Here is a 21907-nt window from a genome sequence, read left to right as displayed (position 1 = left end):
AGTGATGTTTTGGGGCTGTCGCTGGGCAACACGGACTTTCAACTCCCCTCCAAAGATTTTCTATGGGGTTGAGATCTGGAGACTCCAGGACCTTGAAATGCTTCTTACGAAGCCACTCCTTCGTTGCCCGGGCGGTGTGTTTGGGATCATTGTCATGCTGAAAGACCCAGCCACGTTTCATCTTCAATGCCCTTGCTGATGGAAGGAGGTTTTCACTCAAAATCTCACGATACATGGCCCCATTCATTCTTTCCTTTACACGGATCAGTCATCCTGGTCCCTTTGCAGAAAAACAGCCCCAAAGTATGATGTTTTCACTCCCATGCTTCACAGTAGGTATGGTGTTCTTTGGATGCAACTCAGCATTCTTTGTCCTCCAAACACGGACGAGTTGAGTTTTTACCAAAAAAGTTATATTTTGGTTTCATCTGACCATATGACATTCTCCCAATCCTCTTCTGGATGCACTCTAGCAAACTTCAGATGGGCCTGGACATGTACTGGCTTAAGCAGGGGGACACGTCTCGCACTGCAGGATTTGAGTCCCTGGCGGCGTAGTGTGTTACTGATGGTAGGCTTTGTTACTTTGGTCCCAGCTCTCTGCAGGTCATTCACTAGGTCCCCCCGTGTGGTTCTGGGATTTTTGCTCACCGTTCTTGTGATCATTTTGACCCCACTGGGTGAGATCTTGCGTGGAGCCCCAGATCGAGGGAGATTATCAGTGGTCTTGTATGTCTTCCATTTCCTAATAATTGCTCCCACAGTTGATTTCTTCAAACCAAGCTGCTTACCTATTGCAGATTCAGACTTCCCAGCCTGGTGCAGGTCTACAATTTTGTTTCTGGTGTCCTTTGACAGCTCTTTGGTCTTGGCCATAGTGGAGTTTGGAGTGTGACTGTTTGAGGTTGTGGACAGGTGTCTTTTATACTGATAACAAGTTCAAACAGGTGCCATTAATACAGGTAACGAGTGGAGGACAGAGGAGCCTCTTAAAGAAGAAGTTACAGGTCTGTGAGAGCCAGAAATCTTGCTTGTTTGTAGGTGACCAAATACTTATTTTCCACCATAATTTGCAAATAAATTCATTAAAAATCCTACAATGTGATTTTCTGGATTTTTTTCCCTCAATTTGTCTGTCATAGTTGACGTGTACCTATGATGAAAATTACAGGCCTCTCTCATCTTTTTAAGTGGGAGAACTTGCACAATTGGTGGCTGACTAAATACTTTTTTTCCCCACTGTATGTGCTGTGCTTCTATGTTCACATAGTCACTGATCATCAAATTGTGGGAGTAGACTCCATTTTGGCGCCAAAAAGGTCAGTAGACATTCGGGAATGTGTCTTTACATCCGTTTGGGCTGCGACTGCCCAATACAGCCAGAGGTCAGGCCTTGGGAGAGGGAGGACTGACTAAAGGAGTGAGGAGGAGGGGAAGCAGGGATTCCCCCTGCCCTCTACCTGTAGGGGCAGTATGGGACAGGCCAGGGTCAGCAGCATACTACTACAGGAGAGCTGGATTGTATTTAGGATGGGCACCTTCAGGGGTTCCTCAGCTTGAAACACCAGCGGAACCCCTTAAGGTGCCTCCAAGAACCCTTTTCCTGAGGAACCTTTATTTAAAAGGTATAACAGCTTTGTAAGTGGTTTCTAATTTGAGTAATTTGGCTGTTACAACTGTCTGTGTGTGTGTGTGTGTGTGTCTTACCTGTTTGTGGAGGTTGATTCATTTCTCTATCACAACTCCCAAACTCTCCACCACTTAACTGGAAAGGGGCAGGATAAGATAGGGAAAGGTTCCCCAACTGGGCCGAATTTGGCCCGCGGGTGGTTTTATTTGGCCCCCCATGTTCTGTGCAAAAAAATAAATACATACTATATATATACAGTGAGGAAAAAAAGTATTTAGTCAGCCACCAATTGTTCAAGTTCTCCCACTTAAAAAGATGAGAGAGGCCTGTAATTTTCATCATAGGTACACGTCAACTATGACAGACAAATTGAGGAAAAAAAATCCAGAAAATCACATTGTAGGATTTTTAATGAATTTATTTGCAAATTATGGTGGAAAATAAGTATTTGGTCACCTACAAATAAGCAAGATTTCTGGCTCTCACAGACCTGTAACTTCTTCTTTAAGAGGCTCCTCTGTCCTCCACTCGTTACCTGTATTAATGGCACCTGTTTGAAATTGTTATCAGTATAAAAGACACCTGTCCACAACCTCAAACAGTCACACTCCAAACTCCACTATGGCCAAGACCAAAGAGCTGTCAAAGGACACCAGAAACAAAATTGTAGACCTGCACCAGGCTGGGAAGACTGAATCTGCAATAGGTAAGCAGCTTGGTTTGAAGAAATCAACTGTGGGAGCAATTATTAGGAAATGGAAGACACACAAGACCACTGATAATCTCCCTCGATCTGGGGCTCCACGCAAGATCTCACCCCGTGGGGTCAAAATGATCACAAGAACGGTGAGCAAAAATCCCAGAACCACACGGGGGGACCTAGTGAATGACCTGCAGAGAGCTGGGACCAAAGTAACAAAGCCTACCATCAGTAACACACTACGCCGCCAGGGACTCAAATCCTGCAGTGTCAGACGTGTCCCCCCTGCTTAAGCCAGTACATGTCCAGGCCCGTCTGAAGTTTGCTAGAGTGCATTTGGATGATCCAGAAGAGGATTGGGAGAATGTCATATGGTCAGATGAAACCAAAATAGAACTTTTTGGTAAAAACTGAACTCGTCGTGTTTGGAGGACAAAGAATGCTGAGTTGCATCCAAAGAACACCATACCTACTGTGAAGCATGGGGGTGGAAACATCATGCTTTGGGGCTGTTTTTCTGCAAAGGGACCAGGACGACTGATCCGTGTAAAGGAAAGAATGAATGGGGCCATGTATCGTGAGATTTTGAGTGAAAACCTCCTTCCATCAGCAAGGGCATTGAAGATGAAACGTGGCTGGGTCTTTCAGCATGACAATGATCCCAAACACACCGCCCGTGCAACGAAGGAGTGGCTTCGTAAGAAGCATTTCAAGGTCCTGGAGTGGCCTAGCCAGTCTCCAGATCTCAACCCCATAGAAAATCTTTGGAGGGAGTTGAAAGTCCGTGTTGCCCAGCGACAGCCCCAAAACATCACTGCTCTAGAGGAGATCTGCATGGAGGAATGGGCCAAAATACCAGCAACAGTGTGTGAAAACCTTGTGAAGACTTACAGAAAACGTTTGACCTGTGTCATTGCCAACAAAGGGTATATAACAAAGTATTGAGAAACTTTTGTTATTGACCAAATACTTATTTTCCACCATAATTTGCATATAAATTCATTAAAAATCCTACAATGTGATTTTCTGGATTTTTTTTTCTCCTCATTTTGTCTGTCATAGTTGACGTGTACCTATGATGAAAATTACAGGCCTCTCTCATCTTTTTAAGTGGGAGAACTTGCACAATTGGTGGCTGACTAAATACTTTTTTCCCCCACTGTATATATATATTTATTTATTTATTTATTTATTATTGTCGGACATAAGACTAAAAACACCAGGAAATCAGCTCCAAGTGATTTTAATTGAAGAAATGTGTTCCCAACTATTCCCACGCATAATAGAGAGAAACGTGATCGTATACAATTGTAACCAAGGTTTGAAATGATTATGCTTTAGTCAAACATATCTGTTTGGGCTTCTTTTGCTGTGATTTTTTTTTTGTCCATTTTGAGACGCCGTAGCCACTTCCTCAAAATAGTCCGAATTAATCTAAGATAACTCAGGAAATGTGTCATTAATTTTAAGGTTTTTGCAGAGGAGATCTTAGTTGCACAATTTTACATCTAACTAATATGTTTGGTTTAGTATTTCTCAATGAAGAAATGTGCATGAAAACAAGTAATCTCTCGTTGAATGACAACAAAGACTTTATTGAAGGCCTCAAGAAAATGTTTTGTGTGCCCGAACTAACAAAAACGTCACAAAATGTCGTCATAATATATGCACAAACTCTTCTGAACTGTTTAGGCTGGGAAGCATGCGGACACCTTTACCTGTTTGTGGAGGCAGAGTTTTTCACAGCACCCAAACTCTCTAACTTACAACTTAACTGGACAGGGGCAAGATAAGACAGGGACTAAAGTCTTAAAGGGAGGAGGATGGAAGAAAATGGTAATAAAGTGTATCAATGGGTTTAAATGAGGACAAACATTTCTCAATATTGAATTTAGCTAGCTGAAGTTAGCTAACGGTACAGTAACTTTAACTAGCTAGCTAATGTTAGCTAAAACGTACCAGCAATTACACAACAATTACCAGCTAACATTACGGGCTATGTGGCTTTGCTAGCTGATGAAAAACAACGAGTACATTACATATTGTTTTTCATGTTTTTGATAGTAGTTTGATTAACTGTTGTCTTAGCTAGCGAATAGCAAACGTTTACTCACCTATCACGTCGATCCGTTGCAAGTCGTCTCTCACCTGTCACGTCTCCAGCCAGCCGTGTGCTCCCCGCTTCCAGTGCGTCTTTTGACCAAAGGTCTCAATTTGAATTATACGCACAAGAGCTCTTTACTCACAAGCACACTGCTGGTTCCAAAACGAACCCCTCTTTTGAAAAGGCTTCTTCAAAGCACCCCTTAAGTCTACAATGGTTTTTAAAAAAAACTGATTGCTAAGTATGGGTTCTTAAATTAACCTTAGAATAATATAAGGTTAAAAAAGGAACCTAAATGATCCTGAAGGATCCTCTAAGAACCTTTCCTTTTGAGTGTACAACATACTGAACATTGCAGATAGAAATCTGCTAAGAATAGAACTGACATTTATTCACATACTCTTGATGTCACAGAGACGTGTCTGTTCTACACAGTATACTTCTATCTGAACGTTACACAACACTATGCCCCACTGAACGTGGAACCCTGGATCGGGGTGCAGCCGTGGGGCATGAAGGGGGAGGAAGAGAGGGAGGGAGGGCAGAAGACTGCACATCTCCCAAGCCAGGCAGCACACAAATCTGTCAGCCGAGGCCTGGAGGACTTATGGCCCCACAGTAACATTAAAAACATGAAGAAGATGGATGTCAAAAAAGAGCAGAGAGCGAGACAGACAAAAAAAAAAAAAACTCCAGACAGTGGTTATATTTAGCTCAGGGATAGAAAGGCAGACTTTCCCATGTCTTCACAGAACAAGGCTCATGTTTTTACCACAGAGGCATTCAGGGAACCCATGGGAAGGCCCCAATCTAGTCACCTTTCCTTTCCTGGGGACTTAGAATGGGGCTACTGAGTTCGGTGTGAGAGGATAAGTACATTTAGATGCTAATGATTAACGGTTCTGACCATGCTTTTCAGACTCCTCCTTAGAGTGGAATTGAAGAGGGAAACATTTTCCACATTTCAGCCAACAGTGCTTATGTACTCATCCTAGGGGATATTAAAAGACATGAGACAGAATAAAGGAAAGAAACGAAAGAAACGTTAGCAGATGTAATTACGCTACAGTCAAATGTTGGGTAGTCTGGGTGAGACACATATCTATAGGAGACCATTTTGAAGGCAACCATTTTGGAAGCTGGGGGCGGATATTTCAAAGTGATGAAAAGTTTGACTGACAAAATGGAGAAACACTACATAGTAATAACCTAGTGAATGTCATGTAAGGGCATTTGACAAGGTGATAGATCCCTATGGCACATTGCCATAATTCATCTCTCAGCATTGTGCTGCATGATGCGTTGCACGGTTGCCTCATCCAGGCCTCACCGTTACTATGGATCAGCAATTTACAAGTTGCTGCGAGTCACATTACATCACCTCAGAAATTTGCTTTACTTGGCACTCTTCACATTGACACTAACTACACAGACCCGGGAGGTTGACTGTCATACCCATCAATTTGACAATACATTTCCACAAACATACACTACACATATCCTACATTTCACACTTTGAAATAATTGACATTACTTAAAAAATAAAAAGTATAGGAGTGAACAGACCCTGGGTAGCATGCTCTATTTGCACGTGTACAAGTCTCCTCTGAGGAACTTCCGATCAACCCATCAAATTATACACAGCAGGTATAGGCCCGTGCAGTTCCTTTGTAATCCATGCAGTGAAAGCCAACAGTAGCTGTGGCTAGGTCTATAAAGAGGGTGGATCAAAATCGCTCACATTCATAATTTGGATGACTAATCCTTATCAAATGGAGCAGCTTTGGCTTCCACCATACAGTACTGTCCAAGCGCAACTCCTGTGGCCACTAAAAGTTTCTCTGACAATCTCTCCAGTTATTTCACCCACACCAACACTGTAATCATCTTTCACCAATGCCCTTATACACAAAGTAAAGCAGGCTGTGGTTGTAATTATCCTCCCGTCTAATAAGAGCGGGGTAAAATGAGCTCTTGAATGGCGTTTGCGTAGCTTATACAATAAACCATGCCTGAGCTAATCACAGATTCATTGTAATTGATTTTTCATTTTCTGCGGTTTTTGGAGTTTGAAGTCATTCAATGGAAGGTCAATGAGCACTTGTACCCCCTCATTATCCGAGAGTTGAAAGACACGCTTACAGAGAGAGAGAGAAGGCAGGCACCGCAGAACGAAACGCCTTGGTTATACACACAGACATCTGCAGGGACTATGACAGAGTCAACACTATTCCAACAGGTAGGGAACGGGGGAAAAAAAGATGAACAAAAACAGTTTGTTTGTACATTTGGCAGCCAGAGACTCGCCGGGGCAAGCCACAGAGGAAAAAGAAAATAAGTACTTTGTTTTACGGGCTCTCAAATGTGTTCACGCTTATTTTTCTGAGGGAGTGGGGGGACAGGTTTTGAGTAGGTGTGTGTGTAGTGGAAAGACATGCCAGCATTTACGGGTCAAGCCTGTGTTGACAGAACGTTTCATTAGTGGCAGGATGACAATAGGCCCCAAACTGTAACTGCCACTGGGGGGGACTAACAGGGAAATCCACAATATGTGGCACAGTGAATGAACGTGCAACACCACACCAACAATATAATCCTCCAAAAGGCCATGTATTTACTTTAAATACGCTACTGAGTAAACATGAGAGGTTATGCTCAATTTAAAAGGCTATGGATATGGTTATGCCTCTCTATGTGATGATAACTGCCGTTTGAACACTTCCATTGGCAGTTTCCTGTCTGTTTGTGACGCGGAGGGCTCGTTGGGGCAGTGCACTGGCACACACTCTCCATTTGCGCTCTCTCTCTCCCTCCCTCGACCCACTTGCTGCTTACTGTACTCACTCGACACAGCGTTTCGCACGTCGACGAGAAATACTGTATGACGGAAAAGTGGCATGGGGCCGCTAAATGGATTTTATAATCCCAAAATGTCACACTTGTGGATGGTAGTAGTCCGGGGGGTCTGGGGGTATTTTGCCTGATATAAAAACACACCCTCCAATTTCCCTTCTTCCAGCTTCTCAACTCTAGAACCCCCAGTGAACCCCGTCTGAAGAGTAATGTGGTGCACCCTCTGACCCCCAACACGTGCTCCGAGCTTCTTTCAATGAGACCACTTATGGAAAAGCCCTGCCTGGTGGATTACTATGCTGCCACAGCTGCATCGGCCAAATAATGTAATGGAGAGACAAGTTAACTATCATGACGTTCCGTTTTCTAATGGTGAGCAATGGAGAGCAATCAAGCTGCTGTGACCGCCTGGATGAAAGATGGAAACTCTATGCGCTTCTGAGATGGGGAAGTTGCTTCTTACTCGTGTGACATGTCCTTGCAGATGTACGTGTGTATATATGAGTTCCTAGGTCTGTGTGTGTGTGTGCAGCCAGTAGGGAGCTGCTGCTCAGGCAGAGAAGAGGAGAGGAGAGTGGGGGAGGGGCAGTGCACTTGCTGTTACCTCCCAGGGCCATTGGGGGGCAGTGCAGTGTGTAAGGTTTCTTTAGCTGGCTCTGTGTGTGTGAGCAGTGTGTGTATGGTATGCCTGATGGTGGGAGGGAGGAATGTGGCGAGGCAGATTTACGACAGTCATGAGTACGACAGCTCGACTGCTCTGTCACTGATGAAGTGGGGGTTTCAAACAAAACCACATCATGCAGACATATACACACACACCACACACACACATATATATACACACACACACACACACACACGTCATGGTTCTTTTCATGAGAAATGATACACATTGTTAAGAGAATCCATGATAAAACCAGGATTAAACACTGAATGGGACACTAACCAACATAGCTTGAAGTCCATCCGACTTACACTGTCAATATCAAAACAAAACGACATTGAAGTGCAGAACAAATCTATACTGAAAGGGTTCAATGTTCAATCCATTCACCCCTAATCCCTGACCCTAGTAACAAGCACTCTGAACCGCTAGAGGCAGTTTAACTGAGGCGTTTTGGCCCAGTGCATGTGAGGGGTCAACTATACTGAACAAAAATATAAACGCAACATGTAAAGTGTTGGTCCCATGTTTCATGAGCTGAAATAAAAGATACCAGAATTAGTCCATACGCACAAAAAGCGTATTTCTCTAAAATGTTGTGCACAAATTTGTTTACATCCGGTTAATGAATATTTCCTTTGCCAGGATAATCAGCATGATAATTACACAGGTGCACCTTGTGCTGGGGACAATAAAAGGCCATTGCTAAAATGTGCAGTTTTGTCACACAACAGAATGCCACAGATGTCTCAAGTTTTGAGGGAGCATGCAATCGGCATGGTGACTACAGGAATGTCTACCAGAGCTGTTGCCAGATAATTGAATGTTCAACATTTTAGAGAATTTTGCAGTATGTCCAACCGGCCTCACAACCGCAGACCAGGTGTAACCAAGCCAGCCCAGGACCTCCACATCCGGCTTCTTAACCTGTGGCATCGTCTGACACCAGCCACCCAGACAGCTGATGAAACTGAGGAGTATTTATGTCTGTAATAAAGCCTTTTTGTGGGGAAAAACTCCTTCTGATTGGCTGGGCCTGGCTTCCAAGTGTGTGGGCCTATGCCCTCTCAGGCTCATCCATGGCTGCGCCCCTTCATTAGGGCCTAATGAATTTATTGAAATTGACTGATTTCCTTATATGAACTGTAACTCAGAAAAATCGTTTAAATAGTTGCATTTTGCTTTTATATCTTTGTTCAGTATATGTACCTATCTTCCCCCTCACCTGTCCCCCTGCCTTCCCATACCCCACCAGAAGCCCTTGACTGATATTGCATCCCAGAAAGCTGCCCTACACAACATCTGCTCTCTGTGACAAAATCTATTGCCGTGGCTCCCAGAGCACAGGACTGAAAATAGATGCTAGGCATGGGAACATTAAATCTCAAACTTCTTAATTCATCTTGTGTCGAGGACAAATCTCAATACAAAAGGTGTTTTATTTTATTTTGTACATTTTTGGCTATGAACATCTGCGGTTGCAGTGAATGGGTGGTATACTACATGGCTTGCTTCGACTCAACAACAAAAATACATCACAACAACAGCGGTTGAGGACGCATATATTAGCATGATTAATTAATAAGATAAGCTCATCGCTCAGGCGTAATTTGGCAGACACCGTGATACTGTGTTGCACTCAGTGTAATAATGCATCATGATAATTCACGACCTCGGCATCACAGCGAGCGTCGGGTAGGAAGTGCTGTGATTTAGTGATCCGCCATCACTGTGCCGTACATACTTTTCTGTCAGACATGTGGAGGGTTTTTGGAAGGCATTCTCTCTGTCTCTCTCCCTCTCTCTCGTTCTCTCTCCCCTTCTTTACTTCCCTCTACCTCTCTCTCTCACTCCCTCCCCATCTTCCCCTCCCCATCTTTCATCTTTCTTTATATCTGCAATGGAGCAGGACATGGTCTGGTTGAGGGGAACTGGGCTTCAGTCCCACCGACCCACTCATTTTCACTACAGGGAGTTTGGCAGTAAACAGCTGGTTAATATACAGTGCCTTCAGAAAGTATGCACACCCCTTGACTTTTTCCACATTTTGTTGTGTTACAGCCTGAATTTAAAATTGATTCAATTGAGCTTTTGTGTCACTGGCCTACACACAATACCACATAATGTAAAAGTGGAATTATGTTTGTCGAACACAACAAATGCATCATGTTATGGGTATGCTTGTCATCGGCAAGGATTAGGGAGTTTTTTAGGATAAAAAGACACAATAGAGCTAAACACAGGGAAAATTCTAGAGGAAAACCTGGTTGTCTGCTTTCCAACTGACACTGAGAGACAAATTCACCTTTCAGCAGGACAATAACCTAACCACAAGGCAAAATATACACTGGAGTTGCTTACCAAGACGACATTGAATGTTCCTGAGTGGCCTAGTTACAGTTCTGACTTAAATAGACTTGAAAATGGCTGTCTAGCAATGATCAACAACCAACTTGACAGTGCTTGAATCATGTTTTTAAGTATAAATTGTGCAAATATTGTACAATCCAGGTGTGCAAATTTCTTAGAGACGTACCCAGAAAGACTCACAGCTGTAATCGCTGCCAAAGGTGGTTCTACAAAGTATTGACTCAGGGGTGTGAATACTTCTGTAAATTAGATATTTCTGTATTTCATTTTCAATATATTTGCAAAAATGTCTAAAAACATTTGTTCACTTCATCATTATAAGGTAATGTGTGTAGTTGTGTGAGAGAGAAAATAATCTATTTAATCCATTTCGATTTCAGGCTGTAACACAACAAAATGTGGAATAAGTCAAAGGGTATGTAAAGCAGCAGCTACTCTTCCTGGAGTCCACAGAAAACATAAAACATGACATTATATATTACATTAATAGACAAGTACATCACAGTTTAAACAAACACACATCAGTTTAAACAAAGATCGTATCATTCTAATAACAACCGTAACTCCTATTCTAATGCGCTCCCAGTTGTTCAGCGGTGGCACTGGAGGGTCATATAATCTAGATTGGAGATCTCGGTTATGCATATCTGATACAGTAAAGGTTGTGAGATACCCTTTTTTAAGACAAGCCCTCTATTGCCTGTGGCTGTAAGATAATGTATTCTCAGACCCTGGAGAGTAGAGATGAACATATAGCCTGCTGTGCTTTGATGGCTGTAAACATGTCACTGTGGAACTTCTCCATTTGTTTTAGGCTGGAGATGGTCCATGAGGGAGATTATTGAGTGGTGGGGATAGTAGTGGCGTGGTGGGTGTTATAGGGGTGCCGTGGGGCTTGGCTGGTTGGCTGGGTGAAGTAAGTGTGTTAAAGTAGAAAGTTGTGCTTCAAATAATTTTAGGATTGAAGAGCCTTGCTCAAGGGCACCACAGCAGGAGATGGCATCTAGTATCTATCTAGAATCCCACTCGATTTGTTTCCCATCAGACTTGGGGTTTAAATTAGCGACACTCTGGTCTGCTTGCTGTACTGTTCTAATACACAAATACAGCTTGATTACAAAGGGTGTGTGAGATGCTAGAGAGGGTGATGGATCACTGAGCTGCAGATCCCTGCGAAAGAGACGGAATGAAAGAGTGTTTTACAAGTTAGGCCTAATGTTAAAGATCCAAAATGGATCGAGGGTGAATGAGAATGAGGAAGGGGGAAATAAATGATATAAGAAAAAGAGATAGATAAAATAAGAAAATGAAGGGATAAACAGACAGAGAGAGAGAGAGAGAGAGAGAGAGAGAGAGAGAGAGAGAGAGAGAGAGAGAGAAAAGGGTTGGGCATTGTTAGTAAAGGAGGTGGATAGAATGAGGGCAACCCTGTAAGATTTAAATACTGTCATGTTACTAGCTCATTAAGGGCCTTGCACTGACTGAAGAAAACATATTTAACAAAAACAATCCTTGCAGATGACTAATTAGAAAACACGTATTTCCCCCAAGAAAGCTGTGTGTGTGTGTTTGTGTGTGTGTGTGTGTCTGTGTGTGAGTGAGAGAGAGAGAGAGAGAGAGAGGGGGGGTGGGGGAGATGACTTCACCGACCTACTTGGGTTAAAATTAGCCTGATCTAAACCAGAACTCACAGGGCTGTGACTACTGTCTTTGCCAACTGCAAAAAAATACCAGATGAGTGCACTGTAGCTACATTATTTCCAGAGGAGGATAACACACATGCTCCTTCAGCAACTCATTCTCTAGAGCCAAAACATACCTGGACTTCTCTATTCGTGCTGATAACTTCATATAACAGAGAGTATGAGTGGTAGAAAAGGCTGGAGCAGACAGCATGACAGACATACTGAGTGTACAAAACATTAGGAACACCTTCCTAATACTGAGTTGCACCCCCCTTTTCCCTCAGAACAGCCTCAATTCGTCTGGGCATGGACTCTACAAGGTGTTGAAAGCATTCCACAGGGATGCTGACCCATGTTGACTCCAATGCTTCCCACAGTTGTGTCAAGTTGGCTGGATGTCCTTTGGGTGGTGGATCATTCTTGATACACACAGGAAACTGTGGAGCATGAAAAACCCAGCAGCGTTGCAGTTCGTGACACACTCAAACCGGTACAAAGGCACTTCAATATTTTGTCTTGCCCATTCACCCTCTGAATGGCACGCATAAACAATCCATGTCTCAATTGTCTCAAGGCTTAAAAATCCTTCTTTAACCTGTCTCCTCTCCTTAATCTACACTGATTTAAATGGATTTAACAGGTGACATCAATAAGGGATCATAGCTTTCTCCTGGATTCATCATGGAAAGAGCAGGTGTTCCTAATGTTTTGTACACTCAGTGTATACAGTATATGTGTGAATAAAGAAATTCCTAATCTCTGCGTTGATGTTACCCACCTCACCGCCTTGCCAATTCAGCCAATCAGCCAGCCTCTGACTACCGACTCAATAGCATAGCTTACCCAGGGGTAAAAGTTGAATTCATTTCTTCCCGGTACTGGACCTGCTATATGTGCTTGCGCTTGCACCAAAACATTTTATGGGCCTAATCTTAGAATTATTTATAGAATCCCTATTAATTCAATAGGATCTCTGTGGGCCTAGTCATAGAGATTTTTCATTTAACTTTTTAAATGTATTACATTTTATTGTGGCATAAACACAACCAGTCATGATGTTTTCATCTGATTGGCAAACAATCACTTCAAAGGGCTCCTTTACTAGGCTACGCGCACATGTTCACCCACTCGCAACATATTTCCAGCCTCCAAACAGTTGTGAATGGAAAGAGACATCTGTTACACAAAACACCACAAAGTGTTATGAAATCTGATGATTGTCATTAGGCCAGAATGTATGTGTCCACAGCTGTCTGCGTGTCTCATCTCTGCCATGGCAAAATGTCAGTGTTCTTGTCGAACCACATCGCATATTGGAGCGTAGGCTATACCATCGTTTTCAAGTCCATTCACTCATTTTCCATGGCTCTGACATGTGGTAATTATAAAAAGTGGTGTAATAGCCTACAGTTTTCTTGACATTTAGTTTGAATTATTGTGATAGGCTCATGATTCACCTGCCGGTACAGCGTACCACCACTACAGTGGGGAAAAAAGGTATTTAGTCAGCCACCAATTGTGCAAGTTCTCCCACTTAAAAAGATGAGAGAGGCCTGTAATTTTCATCATAGGTACACGTCAACTATGACAGAAATATTGAGGAAAAAAAATCCAGAAAATCACATTGTAGGATTTTTAATGAATTTATTCGCAAATTATGGTGGAAAATAAGTATTTGGTCACCTACAAACAAGCAAGATTTCTGGCTCTCACAGACCTGTAACATCTTCTTTAAGAGGCTCCTCTGTCCTCCACTCGTTACCTGTATTAATGGCACCTGTTTGAACTTGTTATCAGTATAAAAGACACCTGTCCACAACCTCAAACAGTCACACTCCAAACTCCACTATGGCCAAGACCAAAGAGCTGTCAAAGGACACAAGAAACAAAATTGTAGACCTGCACCAGGCTGGGAAGACTGAATCTGCAATAGGTAAGCAGCTTGGTTTGAAGAAATCAACTGTGGGAGCAATTATTAGGAAATGGAAGACATACAAGACCACTGATAATCTCCCTCGATCTGGAGCTCCACGCAAGATCTCACCCCGTGGGGTCAAAATGATCACAAGAACGGTGAGCAAAAATCCCAGAACCACACGGGGGGACCTAGTGAATGACCTGCAGAGAGCTGAGACCAAAGTAACAAAGCCTACCATCAGTAACACACTACGCCGCCAGGGACTCAAATCCTGCAGTGCCAGACGTGTCCCCCTGCTTAAGCCAGTACATGTCCAGGCCTGTCTGAAGTTTGCTAGAGTGCATTTGGATGATCCAGAAGAGGATTGGGAGAATGTCATATGGTCAGATGAAACCAAAATATAACTTTTTGGTAAAAACTCAACTCGTCGTGTTTGGAGGACAAAGAATGCTGAGTTGCATCCAAAGAACACCATACCTACTGTGAAGCATGGGGGTGGAAAAATCATGCTTTGGGGCTGTTTTTCTGCAAAGGGACCAGGACGACTGATCCGTGCAAAGGAAAGAATGAATGGGGCCATGTATCGTGAGATTTTGAGTGAAAACCTCCTTCCATCAGCAAGGGCATTGAAGATGAAACGTGGCTGGGTCTTTCAGCATGACAATGATCCCAAACACACCGCCCGGGCAACGAAGGAAGAAGCATTTCAAGGTCCTGGAGTGGCCTAACCAGTCTCCAGATCTCAACCCCATAGAAAATCTTTGGAGGGAGTTGAAAGTCCGTGTTGCCCAGCGACAGCCCCAAAACATCACTGCTCTAGAGGAGATCTGCATGGAGGAATGGGCCAAAATACCAGCAACAGTGTGTGAAAACCTTGTGAAGACTTACAGAAAACGTTTGACCTGTGTCATTGCCAACAAAGGGTATATAACAAAGTATTGAGAAACTTTTGTTATTGACCAAATACTTATTTTCCACCATAATTTGCAAATAAATTCATAAAAAATCCTACAATGTGATTTTCTGGATTTTTTTTAATCATTTTGTCTGTCATAGTTGACGTGTACCTATGATGAAAATTACAGGCCTCTCTCATCTTTTTAAGTGGGAGAACTTGCACAATTGGTGGCTGACTAAATACTTTTTTCCCCCACTGTATATATTTTGCTGGGATGCCGTACCGCTTTACTTTCACCCCTGAACTTACCTGAAACACTATCAGACTAAATACTCAATGGTTAGCTTACCTAAACAACTGTTTGTGTCATACAGTAGTATTCTGTAGCTCAATTGGTAGAGCATGGCGCTTGTAATGGCAGGGTAGTGGGTTCGATCCCCGGGACCACCCATACGTAAAAATGTATGCACACGACTGTAAGTCGCTTTGGATAAAAGCGTCTGCTAAATGGCTGTCACGCCCTGACTCAAGGGACTTGTATTTGTTGAGTCAGGGTGTGTATTTTCTGTGTTGGGTTTGTCTATGTTAGATTCTAGTATGTCTAGATCTATGTTGGCCTGTGTGGTTCCCAATCAGAGGCAGCTGTCGCTCGTTGTCTCTGATTGGGGACCATACTTAGGCAGCCTTTTGGCACGAGTTAGTTGTGGGATCTTGTTCCGTGTAAGGTATGTTGTGTGTATGCTACCTTGGACTTCACGTTTCGTTTGTTGTTTTGTCGTGTGTTTAGTCATGAATAAATATGAATGCATATCACGCTGCGCCTTGGTCCTTCTCGTTCATGAACGATCGTGACAATGGCATATTATTATTATTATTATTATACAGTAAAACCAGTTGTCATAAAGTAAAGTCAGTTGTCATAAGATGGCATCCTATATGATGCGTTTTAACCTTTGATGGATGGTTCAAGTAGAGTGTAACAAGGTTCAACTGCGGGGGAAATTCCAGGCCGGGGAGTCACATAGGGTGAGGTGTGAAGGGTGTAAGTATGAGAGAGGACACAGCTGGTAAAGCATTGAGGCGGGCAGGCTGCCTGTCTGCCTGACGCTGCCCTCTCTCTTTCTCACATGTACAGAGTTTCCTGGCCTTAGTATCCTATGCATGTCATTTGAGGACATGCAGGAGGCGCACAGTCACCAGGAGGTATCAAATGACGCCAGAGTGGCAAATAAAATACTGTTTGTGTCAAACATCAAGCTGTACCCTCATTGAGGTACATGGCAACCATATACATAAAATGACCACATAGATTTGGACTGCTGCTGGAACCATTACTGTAAAGAAGGAGGGATTTCACATTTCAAGAAAGACATTGAGAAAGTCCAGTGACAGAGGAAGAGTATTTTTTACATTGACAAAGGCCTTATACAATAGGGACTTTCCATTCCAATTCCCCTTACTAAGCATTTTCTAGTAAGACACCAAATTGGTCATGCATACCTAGTCACTCCCACTCAACTGCAACTGCTTACGGTTACATCTGACACTCCTTAAAGTGTCTTGACTCTGAGTCTATCTCATAATAGCAGAAACATGTGGTGTGCAGAATACCAGAAATAATGGCCATTGTTCAATCTCATTCTAATCTAAACTGTTGAAGACTTACAGCGCTTTGAAGCCATTCTAAAGCCAAGGTAAAGGTTCCCAGTACAAATCTACTGTCTGTTCCCGTTGGTCTGGAGTCTATCAAGCTGTCATTGGAATGAATATATAATAATATGTATAATACTGTTTATGGCATTTAGCAGACGCTTTTATCCAAAGCGCTATACAGTCATGCATGCATACATTTTACGTATGGGTGGCCCCGGGAATCAAACGCAAAACCGTGGCAGTGCAAGCGTATGAGCCATACAGGAATCATATACAGGAGTTAATAATTGCCATACAGGAATTCTCTCTTCCCCAGACAAGCAACTCCCAACATGCACCACTGCCTTCCTTTGGTTTCCTCTGCTGAACTCAGCGACCACGCAGCACGTACCTTTAGAGGTTCAATGAGGAGAATGACATACAAAGATAGAAATGCATCATTTGTCATGGTCTTCCCCTCCTTTTGGCCCTCTTAAATTTGTGTACTGTCATTAATATTAGCATATCAGATTTTGCACGTTTAGCAAAATACTGTACAACAGAGGGTTCTACATGGAACCCAAAAGGATTCTACCTGGAACCAAAAAGGGTTCTACCAGGAACCAAAAAGGGTTATCCTATGGGGACAGCAAAGGAACCCTTTTGGAACCCTTTTTTCTAAGAGTGTAGGAATTGTGTCAAATTGCGACAAATATCACTGAGCAGTGATAGAAATCTATGCTTTGAACAGTGAGACCTGACACGCGAGACAGAGAGGGCTATTCTCACTAAACAATGTCTAAATGTCAAATGCCACAAACTAACATCTTAGTTAAAAACAAAATGTCAGCGGTGTTGTTACATTAGGGCAGTTTTGGCACCGTGCCATATACCAAGGACCTGTAGGACTGGTTTCCCTTTCACAGTTCAGCAATAAGTAATGAAGGTCTAGCGACTATAGATGGTATACATGGGTTGTAGATGTATACCCAGTTACTGATACACATACTATCTGATGATCTACCAATCCAACCTATCACAGTAGATAATCTTTACATTTCTGAAACAACATGATTTCTAAATTATATTAGACAAATCTGAGATATAGATTTTGTTTTGGAGAGAAATACTAGGTATACTGTAAGTGTACAAATGATAGACTAGAGAATCCCCTCTGTGTAATATGGCAGTGGCAGTGGCAGTGATATGGCAACGGCCGCCATATCACTGCCACTCGGTTTGAGTTACAATTGAAAAAGTAATTAAACTTCGACAGTTTTACATTGCGGTTGATATTTCTTTTTATTGAGGAGTAAAAAGGTTAGTATTCATCATTTGGTAAAGGGCCTGACGGTTCCTGATGGATTTAGAGGAGCTCCAGTCTAATTCTTCATTAAAGGTCGTTCTTCTTCTTCCTGCTTAGCTCTCTTGAAAGGATGGAAAAAAGGAGGATGAAAGGTAGAGCTGCTTTAATGGATCATCATTCAGAAGTCCGAATTAATGTGATGATTCATCGCCAAAGTGAGAGGTAAAAGTGTGGCTTCATGTAGCTCAGTTCGTTGACCATGGTGCGTATAACGCCAAGGTAGTGGGTTTGATTCACGGGACCACCCATACACAAAATGTATGCACGCATGACTGTAAGTCTCTTTGGATAAAAGCGTCTGCTAAATGGCATATTATGTAAAGCGACACCACTTTTATTTCACTTCCATTTAGATTGGTCCAGGAATAACCCCATCATCATGATTCAATGTTGTGTTGAGGAACTGGAAAGTAAAATACCTCAACGACTCCTCATCTGATCGATCTCTAATATTGACACTCCTATTGGAGGATTCTCAGCACTACCAGCTAGATACAATCATTAGTTTATACAGTAGTTGATCATTGACTATGAGGACTAAAAGGATATAATGTGATTATGTGGGATATGCAAAAAAAAATATTTCCATTTCACCACACACTTGTACAGGTTACCCACTTGTACATGTGTGAACTAGGACAAATATAAGCACCCCCTATTTGACCTTTAATATAACACCTACAGTAAAAACTATTAAGCCAAGCTTACAGTAAGTGCACCACTACCTGGTATGGTCAAACACAGAAACGTATTCACCTGTTACACTGCCTCTATGAAGAGCAATAAACATAAAACGAATTGGCCAACAGTACTTGACCTGACTCACAAGGTGGGTGGGTGCTAGCCTAATGAATAGAAGTTATGACATTGACAACACCATACTCTGATCTCAGCAATCACACCTCCACTCTTTCATCCGTTGTTAGCAAAACTATTTGTATCAGCAGCCGCTACCTATCGCATCGCACACTGCAGCCAATTAGACCACGTTTTGGCCTCATCCACTCACCCTGTAATGGCCACACACTCCAGATAGATAGTTAATGTGGGAGGATTTACAGTGCGGGCCCTGACCGTCTCCTTAATGCTCCTATAAACTGTGAGCGTGTCTCTGCCCCACGGTGTTGGCATAACTTTGGACACGAGGAGGATAGAGGAGAGGATAGAGGCTGCCTTTTGATGGATGATCCCTATAAAACAGCTGAGGACCTCCCGTCAGACGACTTAATAACATCCACACATTCCCCCATTACTATTCCTCTCCTGACGCTGAAGCTGCCGCGCGGCAAGACAGCTCTGCCTGTCGATTAATGTAAAGGAGACGGTGTGGCGTACACACACCCACTCGGGATGAATTAGGACCACCGGGAGGGCCGGCCGGCGTTGAATAAACAGTGATGGGGAAACCCTGTGCCAACACACTTACACTACAGTAAGGCTATAATATCTTCTGCTTTCCCTTGATTAACCTCCTCTGAGAAAAATGGTGGTCATCCAAATTGTGCATGGCTTCCATCTTTAGGAGCCTCTGAGGTCCTCTTCTACTATATGGACCACAAATCAACTAATCATCAAGACCATTAACCTGGGCTGGGCTGGGACTAACTAATGCCTATACACTGTGGCCCTCCAAGACCAGAACTGAAGAACACCCTTTTAGACCAAGGAAGAGTGGTTGATCTCTATGACAATCCCTATAATTCTTTGCTACAATATTAATTTATAAAAGCATGTCAAAACATATAGGTAGACGGTGACAATTCAATGACACCACCAATATGATAGGTAGACCAACCACACTGCCTACAGTGTAGCACTTGCATTCTGTACAGTACTGTCCTCCCCTGGAGCCGATTAGTGCGGCTGCCTCTACATCATGTCCCCTGACTGACTGACTGACTTACTTTTAATTGGCGTGGCACTGTGACCAATCCACCATCCAAGCGATCCATGCTATAGTGATGAAGACTTCTGCCGTCCCAGTGGACCAGAGCTACACCGGCTCCTGAATTGTTCAAGTGAACTGATTGATGATCAATTACCCAATTACAAGGGGTCTGGCATGTGCTGTGTTCAAATCCCCATGTGTGCCATCTGCCTTTAACCAAGGTAAATTGAGATCGAACAATTAAATGAGAACTAGTCCTGTGTGACTTCTTAGGTCCCTACTTTTTATTTGAAGAGTAAACAACAAGGTTAAAATGTACACTGATACAGTACATCTGCTGTGTGGGTCCTACAGGATCTGCTGGACCTCCGAGAGCTGTTGTCAGCTTCCTCAACACTAAAAAGGAAATAGAATACATAATGCTAATACTGTTGCACTGGTGGGCCGAAAGTGCTGAGAATACTATATAACCGTGTTATTCACTGGTCCAGAAGGGTTGCTGTATGTGTCAGCTTTTGTCCCTGCCTAACACTATGACACCTGATTCAACCAATCATCAAGAGACAGGTGTATTCATGCTTGGCTAGGACAAAAACCTGCAACAACTGCAGCCTGCCAGGACCAAGAGTGAAGAAAATGATATGATTTTACTCACCCAATATCTTGCTGATATAAATTCATGACCTGCGTCCACGTCCAGTTTAATTTCATTATCCACCTGTAAATTAAAAGACACATGAAACATCTCAAATGACAAACATTAACATTAACATTAACATCTATAGCTATAGTAAAAAACTACTTTAAGGAGAGAGGGTCAGTTTTGTTATGGTAACCCTTTAATTGAAAGCTGATGTTGTGAGCTGTAATGGGGATCAGATCTGCCTCTTTTCCCAATGCAGCGATTTTGAGCTGTGTTATTGGCGTCACGCCAGAGAGGCTTTAGACAAGTCTAAGTCTGTTCAGCAAACTCATTTTGTAGGCTACATGTATAGTGTGATCATCAGTCACTAGCAGGTTTGGGAGCCACCCCCACTAGGCAGCGCCTGCCTAGTGGTGCCTTCTCTCGTCCATCTCTCTCTCTCCCCTCACACTCTGTGTGAACCCAGCATCAGGCTCACACTCACTCCATCACTGTGTCGCCATGACAATGGGGCCCCACTGCCCTACCATAGTGGTGTAACGCGGTGGAAAGATCATTTTGCAAAGTTATTCGCGTTCCCTGGTCAAAAATGGCTTGAGATATATTTTTAATATCTTTAATATTTATATCTTTAACATTGCATTTATTTCTTATTTGTTTTAGATGTAGGCCTATATTCAAATAAGCTATATAAAGGAATTCACACATAGTTCTAGGCCTACTTCATATATCGACTACTGAATTTCATGGAAAGAGAAAATATTCACAATAATTTGAATAATGTAGCCTTCAGTAGGCCTAGCCTATAAGAAGAACCATTTGTGGGTTTATTAGGCCACAACTATTACTAGGACAGTTTAGCCTGTTGACACAGTCCATGTAGCCTACACAAAATGTTTGCTCTAAAACAAAACATATATATGCATCTTCTCAAGTCTTGTCAAATATTATGTATTGACAAGACTATATCGTTTTTAAGCTGTTCACCTACAACTTGAAAATCGATGCTAGCTAGTGGTTGGACAGGTACTGTAGAATTTAGGCAAATAGCCTATGTAGGAATCAAAGAGTTGGGTTAGCCAAGTTGATGTTCCCTTATGTTAATCCATTAGTAGGCCTATATTCTGTTTACATTAACAAAACGCATGCCCAATTGTAGTTCATATTTATTTATTTTTACCTCTATATTTACCTGAACATACATTTTGGCGCCTTCTGGTCATCTCCAAACTCGAGCGGATGAAAGTGATGCAAATGTTTATCATCAGGTGAGAAGGTAAAAATAATGCATGTCATGCCTATGCAGCTTTGTTTATAATTTCCACAATATACCAACAAGTGATTTTTCCAAACAGAGTTAGTGAATGTGTAGCACTACAGAACTAAACCTACTTTGCGCGTTGGTCCAGTCACGCCGTGCCTTGCCCGGAAGTAATGACTCTCATGCGCGCGAGTTTGGAGAAGCAAAAAGGCACCGAAAAACTTCAGGTATGGACGGTGGTAAAACTAAAAGTATTTTATTTAAACAACATTTTGTAAATGCAAACAAATAGGCT

At 42.6% G+C, this 21907-nt stretch overlaps 1 long non-coding RNA gene across 1 annotated transcript; it reads right to left on the bottom strand.

The window, feature by feature from the left end:
• Positions 1-20038: 20038 nt before the first annotated feature.
• On the bottom strand, positions 20039-21694 carry LOC121570554. The gene is made up of 3 exons (XR_006001481.1): positions 21554-21694; positions 20364-20426; positions 20039-20104 (listed from the first exon to the last, which is right to left on the bottom strand). It is a non-coding gene; the product is annotated as an uncharacterized LOC121570554 (long non-coding RNA).
• Between the last annotated feature and the right edge of the window lie 213 nt (positions 21695-21907).

This window comes from Coregonus clupeaformis, unplaced genomic scaffold, assembly GCF_020615455.1.
Source record: "Coregonus clupeaformis isolate EN_2021a unplaced genomic scaffold, ASM2061545v1 scaf0521, whole genome shotgun sequence".
In the NCBI taxonomy this organism is placed as follows: Eukaryota; Metazoa; Chordata; class Actinopteri; order Salmoniformes; family Salmonidae; genus Coregonus; species Coregonus clupeaformis.
The sequence above is the reverse complement of the archived record's forward strand: the minus strand, read 5'-3'. Positions and strand labels throughout refer to the sequence as shown.